We start from the raw sequence: 21074 nt of genomic DNA on the forward strand, positions 1-21074 counted from the left end.
TACGTGCTACAGCTGAGTAGCAATAGGCACAAAAGAATGGTTTGTATTAAGGAATTTTGTCTTTGCATTTACAATGTCCCTCTTAGTAAAGCATTTCTTGTTCCATATGAATGTTTGGAAACACAGGAAATTTTAAAAATAATAGTGAGCATCTTTTCATTTTTTACATGATACTGTACAGGTGAGTACAGCAATAAATAGGTGAGTTTGCATGCATGTGTGCTATGTGTATGAGCTGAAAATGGTGCAACTGCTGCAAAGCTTTGACTGAGTGTAACAGACAAAATAACACTTCATATTTAAATCAGCATGCATATTTAAAGCAGATGCAATGATATGTGACTGGCCTTTCTATTTATGCTCATTTCATTAAGTATGTTAGGGTCATGCCACTTGGAGGACAGTGTTATGAAGAGGGACCATTCTTCCCCACAACACCCAGATATGCTGTACAGGTGGGCATTGCAAAAAACCGAGACCTCCTACTGAAACCTGACTGGACAGCAATTACTGGAGTAATCACAGGACTTCTCATATCGCTTATTGCCTCTGTGGTATTGGCAGTAAGTAATAGTTACACAAAACTTGTTTTTAAAGGATATTACAAGATTTTGGGCAATGAACCTGCAAGTTCTCTATTCCCTTAGGCATCACCTATAAAGCTGAAAATGAGAATAAATTGTAACTCAACCTCATGTTTTATATATGGGGTAAAATTCATCCCTATGAATTGATCCAGCACCACCAAAGCCCCAGTATATTTACCTGTTACATAGGCCACTTTGAGACACTCAAGGTATAGGTGAATTTAATTCCTATTTTCTGATTCATTAGATCAAACCATAATAAAGTTCTTCACAACCCACATCTCTTCGGGAAGGAATGAGATCATCAATGAGAGGATAATTATTTTTTCTTTAACATCTGACCAAGCCTGCCTCAAAATAAAGAAGACATAGATAAGTCCTGGAAAGCTAGTATGAAGAACTGTCAGTCATGAACAAGTTTCTCCAATGGTCATTCATGTGACATTCAGTTTTGTACTCCTTATTCAGACAAAAGTCCCAGTAACCACAGCATACCTGCAATCAGATGTGCTTTTTCACAATTAAAAACCAGGATGGCTCTTCAGATTGTTAATCCCCCAGACAGCCATTCCTTTATGTTTCTAGCATGTTCTGAAATCAACCGGCTTTTTCTGTAACCAGACTACAGAGGTAATGATAGAAAATATGATTTATTCATCCAGCAGGTCCAAACAACAGATAACTATACTTCCCTCCCCTTGGTTTCAGCCTTATCTGCTGGGATTGCTATTCTTCTGTTTTAGAACAGATTACTTTAATGAGGTACTTAGAAAACAGACTCTCAGGGTCTTTGCCTAACAGCTGATGATGCATTCTGCTTGTTGAGTGAATAAGGTGTGAATCACATTAATACAACATGTCAAAATAAGAAAAGGAATTTATTTGTTTAATTTTGTTGTCTTTTGCAGCTTCTTTGTCAGGGACTTAGCTGGTCGCAGAAAGGCACTACCTGCCCTCCATTTCGAAGGCAGCAGCTGAAGTATAATCTGGACAGCTATTCCTCGAATGTATCAACAGTCTTTTCCATTAAAAAATGTCACCCCTCACTGCAGAACAAAGGCAGTATGGATGATGACTCTTGCAACACTGGTGGAACAGGTCAGATAACAAAAAGGCTAAACAACAGTGGGTCTACCTGGTTACTTGCATATAACGGAGCCAGAATCCCATGTTTAGCAATGTGCAATGGCTGCTAAGTTCAGTGATTTACAAGCATCCTTTGTTCAAAAAACAGTCTTAAATGAAAAAAAAAACAACACTAATAAGTGAATATTCATGTTTCAGCCTGCTTCCTGAAAAGAGGTGATGTTTGGGAGCCTGAAGAACAGATAGACCTTGAATCATTTAATACCAATGTTTTCTTTGAACTTTTGCTGAGACAGTCACTATCTGTTACAACCAGACTGGGCCATTTCAAAGAAGAGGTAAATTGTGTTATGGGTCTACTCATATTTATGTAGAAAGAGCCTAAAACATGTAACTTTGTCTGTTACCATTGTTTCATTAGCCTTTGGTTATTAGGTACATGCTTTATTTAAATTTTCATCTTATTAGAACATGAAACACAAATATGTACCCATATTCTTAAGCATGTTGTGTATACCATGTAACATAGTAGGAAGAGTAGTGACCTTAAGGCAGAACATTTTGGTTTTCTTATGGTTCTGAACTGAACTGATACCATTTTTGGAAAGTGACTTCATCTTCCAGCTTCAACTTTTCACATGTAAAATGAAAATAATATGGATTTCCTAGTCAAACACTTGAGAGCTGCAGATTAAATTGAGGAGTAATATAAATGAATAAATGAATACACAGTAACACAGATATGGACCCTCATTCTGTTATTTGAATTTTATAATAATCTTTCAGCTGAAGTCAATGGGATAGCATTTCACAGCCGTAATGATGAATCTACCTGTAATGCTCATCTAACTTCATTTGTGGTTTAAAGGACAGTAAAGGGAGCTGGCACTGCAGCACACAGTTAACAGATGAGTATTGTAGAGAAATCATCGAACCCTAATCTGAGACAAACTAGCATTAATGTGTTTTGTACTGAAAACTCAGTCACCAGCATGTGTTTTAATTACATAAAGAGGCATCTATTTTGAAGAGAGACTTCACCATCTAGAAACCATCTCTTACAGTCCTAATATATAATTTTTTTCTTTCTTTTTTTTTTTTGGACCTCAGGTGAAAAATATATATTGCAAACTTACAAGTGAAATATCTTCACTGAAGAACCTTTGGATAAAGACACTGAGTATCCCAGAAGAGATGGAGGCTTATGAGAGCACAGTGACAGAGGCTTACTTAAAAGCAAAACAGCAGGTAGAGCTCAGTTCAGCAACATTTACACATGGAGCAACAAATTAAATTCTCAGTACTCTCTTTTCGTAATTATAGGCATGGTCCTGTAAAACCTCACTTTTGGAATTGTAGACATTTCATAGGCTGCAAAACAATTAACATTGTAATGTCTGTGAGCAACAGGCTACACTGGGCCTTTAAAGCATTTAAAGTTGCTGTTACTGCTTTGTGCTAACACAGAAACATATCTCCGAAAGATTACTCATTTTTTTTTCTTCTCTTTTCATCATCTGATACATCCATGCATCCCATCTCTTCTTCTGGGAGCTCTTGTCTCTCTGCTTCGGTAGCAGAGGTTTCAGCTTTGAAAACAACATAAATTGCATGTTTGAGCATGTATTGCAACTCCTTTTTCCACATTAGAACTGTACTTGTTTACATTGTTACAGAAGTTATAAGAACAATAGATTTCATGTCTTGAAAACAGAAATATACTCATTGTCTCACTTGGGAAAATGTGTATGCTACACAGTAAGGAGTTGCAAAAGCTAATTCTTTCTTATGGACTTAACATCACTTGTTAAAAGGATACCCCTAAGTTATTAGCTTACTCAGATCTGGATGCGTGCTGATCACTGATGCACTAGATAATTGTAATTCAGCATATTAGAGTTGTCAGCATGTGTATGTTCAAATTCAAATGAACACATCAAAATTATTTTAAATTTCTAATCTTTGCCACTTTAATAAAGGGCAGAAAAGTTGCCATCTCTGTTTACATTTGGATTAAACAAACAGAAGAGATGTTTAGATTTTATATCCCACCCAGGCAGAAGAAGAGATGCAGCAAAGGAAACAGTTGGCTGCTGAATATGAGGAAAGTGTGAACAAACAGATGCACTTATTACAGCATGATCTGAAATGTCAGGAAGAGCATTGTGTCATGTTCAATTCTTCCTTGAGAGAGGTGGTGAGATTGGCAGAGATGCTGACAAATAAGGTGGCTTGTAAAGAAAACCAAACAACACTGTCTCAGCCAGACTGTGCAAGGTAATAAACATACTGAAAAATTCTGCTACAACTTTCTTTTTGCTAGCTAGAAAGCATTTGTGGCAAGCAATTAGGTTGTCTTGTGGTTGGCAGTACATATATCTGGAAGCTGAAAACTGATTCTTGATCCAGAAGGTCAGATGATGTAGATCATAATTTTCATGTTTATGTAAAGCAAGCCTAGAAAATCTCAAACAGAGACATAAACTCTGAAGAGAATCCCATCATAATCTTAGGGACAACAATATTTTGAGCGTCCTTCCTCATGCTACCAATTGATTTGGCTCTGGGATATCTAAGTTCTAGACAGTTCTAGACAAGTTCTAGACAGTGTGCCGTCCATGCTCTGACATGTCTTATCACTGTCAGAATCAGAATGATGTCATTAACAAGAAAACAGAGAAACAGGAAAGTGATCTTTTTTACTGCATTAGCCAAAGCAAATACTCATCAAGCTCTCTAATTGCCAAAGTGCAGATATCATTTACATGTCCATCAAAATTCTTCTTTTACTGGTCCCTTTACATTGTTTTACCTTATCTTCAGATGTCAAGTAGAGTAACCATCTTTATCTCTTGAATTCCAGCCTATTAGCCCAGATAGAGGCTGCAAGCAGCAAGATGTCAAGCATAATAATAAAGGAGAGTCACCGCCTCAAAGCATGGGGAGTACTGGGTGAAGGAACAGGAGCTCACCTTCTTAACAAAGCTAAAACCAGGATACTTACCAAGGAAGAGCTAGTGGGTAACTACAACCTCTAGAAATTTGTTTGAAAATTGTTAGTGTGTAAGGAAGTGTAGGCAGGCTGGTGTAGCATAAGTCACAAAATATACAAAATATAGGTCACAAAAAATAGCTAGGTCACAAAAGAATTAATAGCAAAGTCAAAAGAGACTGTACATAGAAAACTATGTCCTCACTGAGTTCCCACTAACAACTTGTGAATTAAGGGGTTGTTACAAAAGCAAAGTCATCAGTAGAACTCTTCTACATTGCTTCTTAGGAAGAATGTCAGATTTGCACTCATCAGGATCTTTGACTGGGTACTTGCTAATTATCTGCTAGCAACAGAGAGGGAAATGAACTCTTCTGTAGGCAAGTCTCAATTAGTTCAATTGATTTGCTCCTATGTGTTTGTCTGCTTTCTAATATTGTTGCATGTGTTTTGGTATGACAAAATGTAAAAGGTACCCTGACACCAAGACACCTCTTGCTTTCACCCTTCTAAAGGGAACAGAAGCAAAAAAAGGACAATGAAACTGACCTTGGATGTTTAAATGAATGTTGCAGACTGAGGCAATGAAATCTAAACTCCTGAAAGAACATTCATGAAACATCAGTCTCCTCACTGTTATGAAACTCATGCAGACATGGTAGAGAGATAATCAAATTGCCATGTACTATAGACTTTTCCCCACAGACATCTTCTGTAAAAGACAGTAGAAAGATCAGTTTATTCTCACTCCATCTCTGCCCTTACATATGATTTCTGAAAAACTAGCAATCCCCCACCCTCCTTCTGCAAGGCTTACAGGCTGTTTCTTCTCCCCCATCCCTGTCTATTGTAAACTGCTCTTAGACTCAAATGGCACTGCCCGAGCACCTGATGTTGTCTGCGTGGATCCTGTCACTGGATTGTTAACTCCCTACCCACACTGCACCATGCTGCTGACCAGTCAGTGCCCTGGGCCGGTACCTAGCAATCATTTTCTGCATCCTGAGACTGGAAAGGTACTTCACGTAGCTGGTAACGTTGGTTATGATCCCATCAGATCTAGGCTGGTCTGTGCTGTTGATTCTGCTTCAGGTAAGTGCCACAATGCAATAATCAATTGATCCATCTGTCTATTTGTGCAGTACAGTTATAGTGGAGGTACTGGTTAAAACAAAACAAAAAACCAATCAAACAAAACCCTTTAACTTGCTGTACTCGCATGTACTTTCACCATAAGAAAACCTAAAGAAAATCTGAGAAAACTTCTCATTAGCATGACATTAGAAGATAGTGGTGTTCAGCTAGATATAAGACTTGCTGTGGATAAGATGTATTAGATGTTACAAGGCTTGTATACAAGGAAGCGTTGAGGTATTCCTCATTTCTGACAGATTTCAGCCCCTCTGTTCATTAAACTATAAAAACCATTATATCTTGAGAAACTTGCAACTTTAAGGGAATGGCCAAAGCAAAAAATTAAATTTAAAAAACCCCATACAATTGTCAGAAAGGGCTTACATGCATTCATTTAATTCTGGACCTAAAGACAGCAAACCTTTACTATCAGCATCCTCTGAAAGCTCCATAGTCTCCATTCTGAGCTCTAAGGTTTCCTTGCCATTAGCATTAGTTTGCATAACCATGTTAAATTTCTTCTGGTTCTACATGTAGGTGCTAAGCGTCATAAGCCTGAAGTGCCCATATTTCCCTACATTCCTTACCCAGTTTGTCCCAACACTGGCCTACCCGTGAAGACAAAACTTCCAGTCCTGTGTCCTGAAAAAATGTTTGGTATGGGAGGACTCATGCTAGATCCAGTGACAGAAATAGAAGTTCCAGTGCTTGGGGTTACAATCCATCCTCACAGCGGACAAAAGCTGACTGTTGGTGGGACATACCTTAACCCTCTTACTGGCATGTTGACACCTCTGGAGATTGGGGGTCCTATGACTGAGCCAGAGGGAGGCAAGATTGTTCCAATACTCGGAGTCGGTTTGGATAGTAACACTGGTAGGTGAATGCTCTTCATGATAAGTGTGGTTCATTTAACCTGCCCCTGACTGATTTGAGGCACAGGCCAGAATGAGCCTAAAAAGTTTATGTTCACCTCACACCTTTGCCTTTTCCTGTCGAGCCAACTGTGAAGCAGTTGTGCAACTTAGCTTTTACAGACAGTAATTCTTCTCTTTTCTATAGTTTTATTTTACAATTTATCACTTCAAAGGTCAATAAAACCATCTAGTGAAACTGTGAGAGACATCTGAGGTCATTACTCATTAACTATGACACAAACTACTGAAGTTGATTTGACTCTTAAAGATGGTCCAATTGCTCTACTAAAATATTAAAAGTAGTATGAAATGCATTATTTAGAGGCTTGGGGGGGTTGAAGTTCTAGATTTTTAAGAAGCATTTTCACATACCTATATTCTTTATCGCTCATGTTCGAAGATATACTAGACCCAAAAAAAGGACTGGGGACCTTAATCTTCTTCTAAAGCAGAACATGTTTTGTCAGCCAAATTATTATATAAACAACCTCAAACCTCCCCCCACTCCATGTGTCCTATTAGACCTATTTCTGCTTCCATTGAAGTAAATGATCATTGTGCCTTTTTCTGAATGGGAAGGACTGGACCAGAATGATGAGTTGCCAGGTGATGTTCTGAAACTCATTTCCTATTCCTTGACTGCAGGAGAAGTTATACCTCTAGGTGGGCTTGTGGATCCTTCCAGAAACCTAATGCTTCTCGGAGATTCCTTCACAGAACCTCTGAGTGGGAAAACAGCCCGGGTACATGGAGCTCACCTCTGGCAAGATGAGGTGCTGCCCCACGGTGGAGGTTACCAAGCAGTGTTGGAAGCTGACTGGCTGGTATCACAAACCCATGTGGTGAATGCTCTAAAGCAGTTTAAGGCATCAGTTTTGGAAGATAACTGTCTAGCAGCAGACAGATTAGCAGCACTAAAGGCTTCAGTAGAAGATATGAAGAAATCTTTCACCACTAGGTTTTATCATGCAATACATTGCTTGCAAAGCCTGGAGAAAAAACGGGAAATAGCTTCAAGTCTCAAGAGTAACGGTGGTAAACTGGGTAGGTATAAACCAACCAGCCTATTTTAAGGAGTAAGCAGGTGTCATTACACTGAAGGCTACAGCAATGCACACATTTCCATCACAGGATTTGGCCAAGACATCTGCACTTCAAACTTCTAGGAAGTTTTTTGTCAAAATAGCCACTCTAGCAAATATTATGATCAACTCAGCCAGGTATTATCTGGAAGCTGTAGCAGAAATAACAGCATTGTAAGACTCTGAAAGTGAAAGCAGTTCTTTTCATCACAAAACTATTTAATGATCTATGTTTCTCATCTTTTTTGAACAAACTAGGTATGATCAAATATCCTGGCACAGAGATGTGGATGCCTGCAGTGTTTGGAATGAAAATCCCAGATCCTGGTGGGTCCAGTTTGATGGTGCCAATTCTGGGAATAGACTGTGACTGGAACACTAGGCAGCCTTCCCCACTCGCAGGAACGATGGAAGACAGAAACGGAAAAGGTAGAGTAGGAAATTCAATTGGGTGATATAAACAATAAAGAGACAAGAACATGTTATTTTCAGAGTGAGGAAATCACCCTACCAAAACAGACCAGTTTCTACCTCAACACTGAATGGAAAATACCAATTTTCATGGTGCATACATTCAAAACAAACAACACCAAAATAACGGTGAAGAAGAGCTAGGACTGAGATCAAATCATACTGTGGCTTTCAACCCTTCAAAAATCTACTATACTCTTTAGGAGAACTATTCTGATGTTCTTCTCAGTGATGGGGCCATAAATAGATGCTATCTGAAGGCGTAGCTCTGCAGTGCCCTGGTCCAACACTTGGTACATAGCATTTACAGCTCAGGAAAATTCAGTTTGTTTTTCACTAGGCAACTTGAAAACATTGTCATTTCCTTTTGAATTTTAATAAAAACTGCTTACTAGGGCTGTGGCTGGAAGTAATTATCTAAATTCTAAGCATTATACTTAGTTTTTCTTTATCCACAGGCCTTGTCCCCATCACTATTGGTGCCAGAACCATAAGTCCAATTACAGGTGAAATTGGGCCTGTTATAGGTGCTCAAACCAACCCCTGGACACACAATGTAATTCCTACTGTTCAGTCTCTTGGAGTTTTACCAAGAAGAGCTACAGATCCAGATCTGGTAATTAGAGCTCCAGCAAACTATCTTTACTTATGGGTTTGATATCTGTGCGAAATTCTTCGCTGATGCTTTTCCGCTACTGAGAGGAAATTTCACTTTCTATGCCCCACAAGTAGTATTCTTTTACAGTGCAAGATGAGCTGAAATATATGTATGTCATTTTACTTACCTCTCCTCTTTTCATTATCTGCTTTTTCTGTCCCTTCTATCTGTATCTTCTTCTGCTGATCTTTGTACCTTCTACTTCATATCCTTCCCCTACCCTGAAACACACATTGCACTCAGACATGAATTATAACATGCACAGACATAGGACTGCTAAGTATTCATTCCCTGCGGTAGCAAAGTTGGATATATGCTGTCAAAAGCATTGAATGGAAATTTCATCGCTAGCTTCAATGAAGTTTATAATCTTCCTTCAGTTTCCTGCAAATCTGAGCTATTATGTCTGTCATTGCTTTACAGCTGGACTTTCTAGAAAAGGAAATAAATTCAAAGCATATATACTGGAATTGCAGAAGAAAAAAGGAAGAAGGGCTTCTTAAAAAGCTGATCTCTCTAATTCTTCATGTCCTTGATGCTGCAAAAGAGGGAAAGGCACAGAAGGTATGGTGCCTTCTTTTTACAGCTGGCTTCAGGAAGGTTCTTTAAAAATTCCTTAAGGAATATGTGGTTCACACATATCAAATTCAAATATCACTGAACCTGCACCCAGGATGGTGGTGTTCTGAATCCAAGTCACTCATCGCCCCAGTACGGTACAAACCAAAAAATGTAGATGGAGATGTTGTGACTTCAGTGCAATCATTCCCAGTATAAGGGAATGGTGTCAGGTGCCCTAACAGAATAACCAACAGTTTAAATTCATCATCTGTCTATACACAGCAAGGACAACACAATTCATAGTAGTATCAGTAACAGGGGGGTTGCAATCAGTTTCTACACAATCAGAATAATTAAAAGGCTAAGAAAAAGCAGTAATCAAATGAGACGACCTCTTGCTCTCATCTGTCAGAGCAAAGAGTATCACAACAGGTCAGTATCTCACAAGTTTGTGTATTATCTAAAACTCCTTCTCCTCTTCCATTTCTTACAGATAAAATACAAGGAAAAAGTAAAAGACATTGACGAAATGTGCCATTTTCTTAAAGGGTCCTCTGTGCAGGAAGCTGAGAGACAAACTTCAAAATATTTCAGTAGCCAGATGGCCACCGAACTATCCTTACTATTCAAAGGTACAAAAGGGTAGCTACAACCAGAAGAGAGGGAGGCAGAGTCATACATCATTTTCTGTGATGTTTGCTACCTCTGACATGTTAGCTTAAGCCTTACAAACTACTTAAGTCCTCCTGAGGCAAGACAATACAAAGGTAGGATCCAAAAATTGGGCTGTTCTAAAAGATAAAGAATGTAGATGTGGTGAAGCACATTGAGAAGACATATTACTTCAGATTTGCTCTCTGAATTTCCAGTAGATTATCAGATGGGTGCTACTGCTAATATTTGCTGTTTACAGCTGACAGAGATGAAAAAGAACAGGAAATACAGGTTCTGTTGGAGATCAGAAAGGCACTGGAGAATCTGATGGAGTTCATTGAAAAGATGCAACTAGAAGAAGAACGAATATACATGCAGCTGATAGAGAGAGAAAAGCAAAGGAGCCACATCTCAAGTATTGAGACAGTAACAAACTTGAAGCTCAGAAAGGTGAGGTCTCTGCTGGGTTGGGCTGAACATCCATGGTCTCAGTCCACAGAACACTCTGATCTACCTTTGAGAGGCACTGTAAAATGTTCCAGGAACTGCTATTTATAAAGAGTTTCCCCATTCCCACCCGGCCTTCTCTCAATCCCAATCAGAAAAAAAAGAAATAAAAAGTAGACAGACAGACATCAAGAACAACAACAAAAAGAAATGGTGAAAACCCCAGTCATCCTAGACACCCATCACTCAGATATTTAATGATAGACTTTTGGCAACAACAATGTCTCATTGAACTGTGTAATTGAAGCTGGATTTCATTAAGGAAAGAATTCCAATGGAATTGTAGAACAGCAGTGGCTGAGCTAGGAGCGGACACAGGCTGAACTTTGCAGTTATAGAAGAGACCTTTATTTTCCTGGGAGAAGATTCTCCTTATATCAGGAGCCGAGCATTCATTGACAGAGAATAAATGCAACCTACCATATAAAATCACAGCTGTTAAAGCTGGAACAGATCTAGGAGATCAGAAAGTACCATTCTGCCAAAAAGCAGTTCATATCCCCTGTAGGGCTGGATCCAGGTGAAATCCAGATAGGGTATTTGCATAGCTGAATTTCTCTTCCTACACTCTTCCTTCTTGCAGGGAATGCTAAGAAAGATCTAAAGATTTATAAGACTCCCACACAGGTAAATCCATATTCAGCCCTTGAAAACATCATCAGTGCTTCTCCAAATAACTGTTACCTAGTACTATAAAGAATGCATCTGTTTTTGTCCAAGCAATACCAGCTGAACTAAACACAAAGCTTTTTACTGACTGAACAGACGTCAGATAGACTTTATTGAAATATATTGCCAGGAAGCTTTTTTTGGCCCTTCCAGACACCATTTGCAGTTTTCATAACTATTTCTTTAAGGGCTACCTAGATACTAGTGCTCTAGAGCCGTTACAGTTACACTGGCTCTGTAGCTAGTGACTTGCCAGATTATGTGTAAGAAAGCAAATGAAAGCCAGGATTTGCAATTCATTTGAAGTGGGCTTACATTTTGTATCATTTCTTCCAGGTCATACTTGCCCTAGCCTCTGAGTCTCAGGAATGTATACTGAAACAACAAGCTAGTGTGGAGACTGCATACACCAAACTGGAATATTTGAGGGACTTGTCAAATATCCAGATGCAGCAGGCAAAGGTACCAACTTCACTTTAAGGCAAATAAAAAGCAATCATGTTACTTACTTTCTAACAAAAGCATAAGCAGTTGCCATGTTCTGAGACTATTTATCCAAGAACACTGCCTCAAGAAGTCAGAGCCCTGTAAAATAACAAAAAACTTAAATGAGAATTGTAGAAGTTGATTTATAAAGTACATATCAAAGACTTTGACACCTGGAAATTCAATTAAATTTCACTTCAAAAGGCAGTTTTTCAACAGCAGTGTTAGGAAAATAGAATAGAATAGAATAGAATAGTCACTCAGAAGGGACCTACAACAATCATCTAGTGCAATTGCCAAATTGTCAGTTTGTCTATTTGCAAAGAGATATTAAACAGCGGGACACCTGAAGTTCTGTACTTCCTAGGGAAGAAGCAAGATATTAGACACAGCACAACTCCTGCAAACATTTTTTCTGGATGCAAAATGATTTTCAAAAATGCATAAGTGCAGAGGATCAGAAGTCCTCCTCTCTTAAAGGGACCTTTCAAATCCCGCAATCTATAATGTCTCAAGAACTGTAGATCCAAATCTTTTTGACAAGAGAGTCAGTGAATCTTTCCATTAATTCAATGGTCTCAGGATCTGATCCTTACTCTTTACATTAACTGGTTTCCACATTCCATTTTGGACTACTTACAATAAAAAGATTAAAATAAATGCACTTTCCTAATCCTCTTCCCCTTTCTTCGGTGTCCTTCCTTTAAAGTTCCCTGGGAGGTGTTTCTGTCCTCCTCTTCTGCTTTTCCATTCCCATGAGACTATCACTATTAACTAAATTTCAGTTTATTAGTCCAAATGAGGATTATTAGACCACAATGTTGAACAGAAAACATTTTATCACATGTATGGCACTTACAAATGGATTCCAGAGAAACTGAGGACATTATATACAAGAAATGCAGTTCAAATCATATCTTACAAATTTTACACCAGCTTGAAGGATGTGGAAAAATCTGACTGGACAACTGTGGGACCATAACCATTGCAAAAGGCTTTTAAGTTGCTGAGGCAAAGTGCCGTACCATTTTATTGAGTCACTGGACAATTTGCATAGGATGGGTATGAACTGACAATATAAGGTTTTCATGAGAAGGCAAAGAATGCCAGGATGCTTTTTTTCAATTATATTTTTGACAGGCATGAAATGGCCTTTGTCTGCTTTGTGCTGCTGTTTCAGATGCTTTTCTCTGGGTCACAACAGTGTTTTGAAAACTATCAGACAACCAAATTTTATGGCATTAATGGGATCTCACATAGTACATGCAAGGTCATCCAACAAAACCTGATCCCACTACTCAAGTCTACGGTTCAGATGCTGGAGGAAAATAGCAATAGTGTATCACCTGAGACATCAGGTAAGAGAGAAGAAAAAGGTACTGTCAGTTACCTTATTTTATTCTGGCCTTGAAAAACACCTTGTTGGAACCTTTCAACTTTGAAAATCTAGAAGGAGATTCTCCCATCTGACAGCTGAAAATTAGACTTTGGTTCCATTTTTTAAGAATTAAAGATCTCCTGGGACTTAATGAATAAGTCCTTTATCATTTGCATAAACTTTCTGCAGAGTGGGATCAGCCCTGAAGTCATTTCTAAGGCTCAAAGTTTCTCTTGCCAGGCCTCACAAAAGTTAATGTATATTTTGCAAAACAGTTATTGTCTTTCTCCACATTTAGAGTGTTCCTATAGGTATAAATGCAACTTCATTAGACTAATTAGTTATAAGCTGAAAGGCAGCTAAAATTCAAAGGGAAGACTGAGAAAAGGGTGACACAGAATTTGAATTCTTGCATTTTCTATGCATCAGAGTTGAGCTGGTTTACCTGGAAAACTTAAGTATGATGCTTTAATCTTTGGAAATAAAAAATTGCATTGTGTTTATGCACCACAACTAGTTCCATGTTTTTAGTCCTGCAAAATGGAAAATCTAACCTCAGTTTGACAACAGAAAATGCAGTAGAAACCTGGAAATCAATAGCAAAGCTTTTACTTCCCTGCTGAAAATATTAAAAGTATAGGTTACATTGTGACCAGGCTTTTAGTTATGTACAGATCTGCCTGCCATATATGAGCAAATGGAGGTGAAAAATACAAGCTGTTCAACTGCTGAAGAAATTTTAGTATGAAAAACATGCAGTTATTATGAAGTATGCTTTTCTGAAACCCTAGAAACAAAAAGCACAGTGGAATTTCCAGGGAAGTTCCTTTGATGATGTTCCAGCAAAAGTACTACTTGCAAAAAAATGCATTTCCTTCTTCATACTGAACAGGCACAGTCTTTGCTAAGGCAACTATCTGTACAGCTGGATTTTGAATCATTAGTGCTTCAAAGATCTTTTCATACAGGATCTCTTCATTATTATCAGATCTAGTGGTGATGTAACTCAGGAGACTGCTGTCTTCATGGAAATACACAGTGGATAAACACAAATTCAGCATGCATACTGCCAGTGGAAATATGCACAATGGAAATGGGGTATTTGTTTTTAAGCATATAGCCTTGTATCACTGTCAAGTACTTCAGAGAATCAGGAATTAAGTAACAGTATTTTCATGATGCTGCTACTACTTTTTCCATTTTTCTGTCACCACTGGTTCCTTTAGAAAACATTGTTGAATTTAGCTAAATTGAGAAGCCTGCAGATTTGTCAGCACTTTAGGGGCTATTTAAGCAGCAGGACTGCATTAAAATAATTGATTTTACACAGAATTAAATAACCTTTTTTTTTTTTTTTTTGAGGCAGTATTGCCGTTCATTTCAGAAACAGTATTTTAGCTCCTGCAACTTGACTATTTCCAGCATAACTAAGGGTGGCATTATCATTATAATATTTCCAGTACAAGAAGATTTATGAAATCATCAGTTTTAAGTCCAGTAGACTAGCATTGGTGATTACTAACAAAAATTAAATTAACCAGAATAGAGATGTGCACTTTCAACCTTTTTTCCTCTAAAATAATCCCCTGTAAAATTCCTATGTCAACTGCAGGCACCTCTTAATTTATCTATCTGCACCAAAACATTAATTGGTGGGTATGCCCTTATGTTTTTTTCCATCTACTCATTTATGCTTGGGGCAGATTCTACAGTGGAAATGACTGTCTGGATAAGCAGCAAGAAGATTCTATCAAGTTAAAATTTTTCTGTTGTTGAAGTTTATTTGCAACTGAAAAGGAACAAGTGGTATAAACCAGGTTTCCTTTCTCAATAAGCAATATAAGCACTTTCAGAATTCTCATATCCAGATCAAGACGACTCAAGGAATTATTGATAAAACACGCTTTTTTGTTAAAAATATAATCCTGTTCTGGTAAAACACTCTTTTGTGGAAATGTAACTAGAATGGACTGATAAATGACTTTTTAAAAGGTCATTTGGTTTCCTTCCAGCCAGAAACACTGCTACTTTAACTACTGAATGCTGTAGAGTTAAGGGGGGTGGGGGGTGGGGTGGGGGGACACGGGACCTAAGAAGTGTGTAACAGGGTTTGACTGTACCTGAAATTAATGATTCAGCAATAAATACATTCTCTCATGTTTCTTCTACAGGCTACTCATCAAGGAGCACTTTAAATGCTCATTCAGAGGCATTAAGGGCTGAAGCAAGTCAGGAAACCACTTCAGCTTCCATAGTATCACCTGTTCTACCCACTTCACATTCAGAAAGGATCAGCCACATACAACAAGAAATCCATACAAGGTAAGAAATCCTTGTTCTGCCTTGTTTAATTGCCTCTGCATTTTTAGTTACAAAAATATCTTCTTTGCACGTTTGGAAGGTTTTCTGCCCAGAAGGCTTATATTTGGGGTTTGTGTGTGGCTCAACAGAAGATACCTGTTACAGTCTACTGCTTGTTCTCCTGAATATGTATGTATGCACATGACAAATGCCTCAGTAATGACTATATAAAAAGTAGCAATCTATCTTCACTCCTGTCTCATGGATATCTGGTTGTAGGTTTTTCTTTGAGAAGCATGCTTGTGAACTGGCACATCTGGAACTGTCCTTACTGACAGAAGAAATAAACTCTATCTTTTCCTTTTATGAATCATCCAAGGCTAAGGAAAAGGAATACCATAAAGGAAATTGGGTAAGGCTGGCATTGCGTCAGCTTAGAGTTCTCAGCTGATACATAGGAAAAGCAAGTTTTCCGTTTCCTTTTTGAATTCCTTTCAATTTTCCCACATCATTTCAGAAAGGGAAATTGAAGCAAAAAGGAGTTTTTTAAAGAAGAAAGAAGTCTTCTATTCTGACTACTGCAAAGTAAAACAGAAACTAAATTAGTTTTCCTTTCTCAATGTTAAGGCACAAGAAGCAGTGACCTTATCTTCAGTAACTCTTGAGTACTTAATCCCAGAGTAAATCAGGCTACTTATGTTACTTAAATGAACATGGACGTCTAGTTTCTGGCTATGTTTCTTAGATCTCGGGCTCAGTATGACTCAATTCTCATTCCTTTGATGCTCCTGATCATGAAGATGTTTCAGTTGGTATGTCTATAGTTTCAGGGGATGAAAACCAGTAAAGGAACAGAAGCAACCACCACAAAAAATTCACTTCTGAAAGAACTGTCAGAACACCACCACCACACTGAACAAGCCCTCCGTCAGAAACAACTGGAAGAAATCAAGCCTTCAGGCCTCATCCCAGAGTTAACAGTGCCCAAACAGACCCTACATTTTCTGGAAGAAATTCCAGATCAGTTGTCAATTTGTCTTCTTGGCTTACAAACCCCAGATTCTAATTTCATTGAACAGCAAGTGAGTTTAAGGCATTTTCCTTATGCTACTCCTGCTATTTTCACCTCACTGCTTTGTAAGAATGAATGTAATCTTCACTGGGTGATACAAACATACCCGCTAGCTTTAGGCATTACATGGGTGGCTGTATTATCAGAGCAGCTACAGGTGTAACTTAAATGTTTCAGGTCTCCCTGTACTGGACTATATATTTTACCGCCTGAGTAGAGGTGGCAAAGCACTTTATCAAAGAAAACCAACTCTAAGTTTTAAACTGTCATTACACAAGAAAAAATAGTAAGTGACATTACCAGTATGAAGGGGTATTTTGTTTGTTTTGGTTTTGTTTTTTTTTAAAAGCCTGCTTACTGTGTTTACTGCCCATGTTTATTTCTTTTGCTCACATGCCTAAATGTAGTTTTTCTTTTCTCTTCACAACCTGTCTTTTGGGTTTCGGTGCTTTAATGGTCCTCATTCTGTCCTCCAGTATCTGAGGATTTTATTAGATAGGATGAATCTACAAGTATAACATGCTGGTTTTCCTCTAGCATGTCCTGGGTTTTGCTGGAGCGTAACGCTAAGAGACAACCACTGAAGCTTTGAAAGTAGAAAAGCTCACTCTTCTAATAGCAATTTTTCCTCAAAATATTTTGAGTTAACATCTCCTTTACACTCGTTCACTTTTTAGAAGGGTCCACTGCCATTTCTGCAATATGAGTGCCCACCAATAGTGGGGCCTTTTAGCTCTTACCACTCCACATACCCACAGATCTCATGCTACTGTCTGACAGGAAAATGTTGCTAGAGAAAGCTTAAAAGGTATTTAGGCAAGTTATAGAAAGTACTTCTGTTGTGGGTAAATTCCACTTCTGAGATAACCTTGTTTATACAGGCAGCTTTTAATACGGCAGGGAGTCATTCTACAGTCAGATTATATAAATATGTTCCGGGAGCAGATGTCTGCCTATCTGTCATTAAGCTAATACCAAACTTTTTAATCCATTTCCTGATTTCACTTAACTTTGCAGGGGCATAGAGGACTTGGAAAATAAAGCACTTACAAATTTTATGAAAACAAACAGGCAGGTAGAGCATAAATACAGACTTTACAAACCCCTCTGAGGAAAAACTGCAGTGTGACTCCATGCCTTACTAGGTAGGAAAAGTTTCCCTTGGAACCTCTATAATCTTAGAGAAAAGACTATTCCAAACTGACTTGCCCTTCCCATTACAATTCTGTAGGAAATTGGACTTCACTAGTTCTGGTGACCACAGAGCTATTTGTTGGTGTAGAAAATCCCTACTCTTTATTCTCTTTTGTTTAATAGAAACTACATTCTTGGGAAGTCAAGCATTCACCAGACTCTCTAACTCAAATACTACAAGTTTCAGCAGTGAAGATAGTAAAGCTGGAATCTCTGAGGCAAGCATGTCTGTACAGAGTCCTGGATCTCTACAGCAACCTTCAGGTAGAGGCATTTCATGCTTTTCATGCCTCCCCTCCCCCTCCCTGCATGAGCCTCATGGTAATTTACAAAACCTGTAAACATACAGATGCCCATCCTGACTGACAACCTACAGGATGTGCAGGGCACACAAGCTGGGGCATATGTGCAGACACATAGCAAAGTGCAGTTACAGTAGCCTCCTACACAGGTCAAGCTGGCAGAACCCTGCTATCAAAAGCCCTGCCAATTATGCCCACTACAAACCCAACACTGGAAACAAGTTCACTTCTATAAACAAAATTCATTTGCTCATATCACTATGCTTACCTCGTTCAGATTCTGACTTGCCCAGAAGGTGTGACAAGGATTCTGAACAGTTTTGACTACAAAAATACTGGTGAAGAAGTAGCCCGAGAGGTTGCCCAGACTAAAGAGAAACAGCAAGTAGCAAGAGCAGTGGCTTTTCTTCACAAGCATCATCAGGAAGGGGATTTGCTTAAAGGTTTAAAGGAAGAATCAGAAGCTGAGCTGAGAAACATGCAGGCACAATTTAGACTGGAACTTCAAACACAGACAGAGGAAAAGGTACATTATCTAAAACATTGGTATTGTGATTTGCTAACAGCTATACAGAGGGACAAGACTCTAGTGAAGTGTCTGGCCATGTTATTTTAGGTTCAGCAATGTTTTATGTGGTTCACAACTATTTGATTCATGCTGTCAAGGGAAACTTTTAGAAGTCCCTTTTAAAATTGATGGGTTCTGTGTTCTTCAGGGTAGTTAATTTTTTCCCCTCTGGATTCCTATTTCAAAGCCTGCAGTGAGAATTAGAATACTTCCATAGTTTCACAAGTCTACAAGTAATCTGTAAGACTGTGTAATGTTTTCTTGCCAGATGCAAGCCAAAGAAATGCAGGTCATCCAGGAGACCAAAGGAAAGAAGATAGGCGATCTTGTGGCATATTTCATCCTATCTCAGAGACACCTGCGGCAAACAGTCATTATGCTACAAGATTGCTACAAGCTCAAGAAGATTGCCTTGAGGTCCCAAAAGGACGGCACTGGCCTGGAACAACTTGTAGAAGTAAAAATCTCTTGATAGTTTGGTTTAGAATCTGGAACTCCTCCAGCGTGTTGTTACAAAACTTTAAAGTTTACAAACTTCTCAGGAATTGTGCCTGTTTATAGCAATGGGACAGCTAACTCCAGATAACAGTATATTATACTGTTTGGGGTTTTTTATGCCAAAAAGAATTGACAATATCTTGAGCTTAGCTACTAAAGATCAGACACTTCAGATCCATTTCTTAACATAGATTTACTTAAGGCTCCTTTGACCACCTTAAATTTATTTTTTATAGTTGCGTTTTGTTATTTGGATATTTATGAACAACAACAATAAAGGATATATAGGACTGCAAAATACTGTTACCTAGCTTCCACTAACTTTGATGGCACTTTCAAACACTCTGACTCTTAAATCTGTTCTCAATGTATTGCATGGAAAGTAAGATAACCAAAGAAGTGTCGCTCATTTCATGTTATATTTCATGTGACAATTCTACCTTTCAGGAATTATTGACTGATGATGACACCAGGGACATTTCACATCTCCTGAAGGACAACACAGAGTATATATTTTTAGTGCTGGAATTTATACAAAGTGTTAGATTGTTACAACTGAGAGAGACACAGTTTAAGGAAATAGTCAGAAGCCTAAAAGGCTGCATCCAGGAGAAGGTAAAACTAAAAATATATTACCTAGCAATTTTATTTAGAAAATGCTAAATAATTTTCATTGCTATTGTTACTGTGCAAAGGACTCTGTTCTCCAAATATTGCTCTTTCCAGAACAATACCAGGATCTTGTGGTTTGTTGTTTTGTTTTTTTCTTATATACATTCTGTAGTTTGTGGATGAAGCTAACATCACAGCCAATGAACTGAAAAAATTCAGAGAGCAGAAAATGAGAAGGCTGGAGGAACAGCTGAAACTCTTCCTGGAAGATAAAAGAACAAAGAAGAATATTTCAAGTAATCTTGATCCATTGCAGGTTAGAAAACAGCAAATCCCAAAAGTTTTCTAATTGAGCAGGCTTTATCAAATGCACAGTACATAAGATTAATGGTATAACGCTAATGAGACCATGACTGCAGCTATATTGTGTGGTTTATGTTCTGTACTATGAGATTCACAACAGATATACAAAGAAAATGTTTGAATGTATAGATTAGGAATGCAATACTTTAAGCAGCTGGAAGGGGATAGGAGAAGCACAGCTTTCAGAAGTAGGCTATTCCCCAAGTGAAAGCAAAAGGGAACAAAGAAAAAGAGCTTAACAGAGTTTTCTTCTTTACAGAAGAAAAATGTCACCTTGAAAACAGAAGAAACAACAGAAAAAAGACAAGACCTCTGGCAGACTTTCCAAGAGAAGCATCTGGACCTCAAAGAATCTCACATATGGCAAATATCAGACGAAAGAGCAAAGCTGGAGGATCATCTGCTCTGTGGAGAACAGGAGAGCAGGATGAAGCCCACAGGGTTTGATTCTACAGCATACATTGAGCAGCATAATAGGGTACTGTGTGACCACCTCCTTTCACACAACCCCCCTCCAGTTTTTTGCCGGGGGGAGGGGTTTGCTATTTTCTGATGTTCAGACTTACTGAAAGATTGAGAGGACTGGTACTCCAGAAACGCTGTATCTAGTACAGACTGCTAATCATTATAGAGCCTGAGAAATTTAACAGCAGAAAGCATGCTAAGCAGCTAGTGTCTGCCCTAAACAAAGTATGTACTGCCAGAAAATGTCACTCCATAAGGTGACAGTCTGCTGGACATCTATATTTGCTGCTTAATATTTTTTCTGGCAATTGAGTAATGCAAGGGAGCAGAAGTTTCTAAAATACAGACCCTAAGTTTATGCAAGGGGAGGAGTAAAGAAAAAGTCACATAGAAGCAAATGCAAAATTTCCATTGTGCTTTTTATAGGTACTTACTTTTACATGTCCTTACTTTTCCTTGTAGTACTCGATGAAAGAATGTAGTGAAACAAAAGCTTTCTTAGGAAAGGATTTTCATC

The sequence above is a fragment of the Buteo buteo genome, chromosome 9 (genome assembly GCF_964188355.1).
Source record: "Buteo buteo chromosome 9, bButBut1.hap1.1, whole genome shotgun sequence".
NCBI classification, from domain to species: domain Eukaryota; kingdom Metazoa; phylum Chordata; class Aves; order Accipitriformes; family Accipitridae; genus Buteo; species Buteo buteo.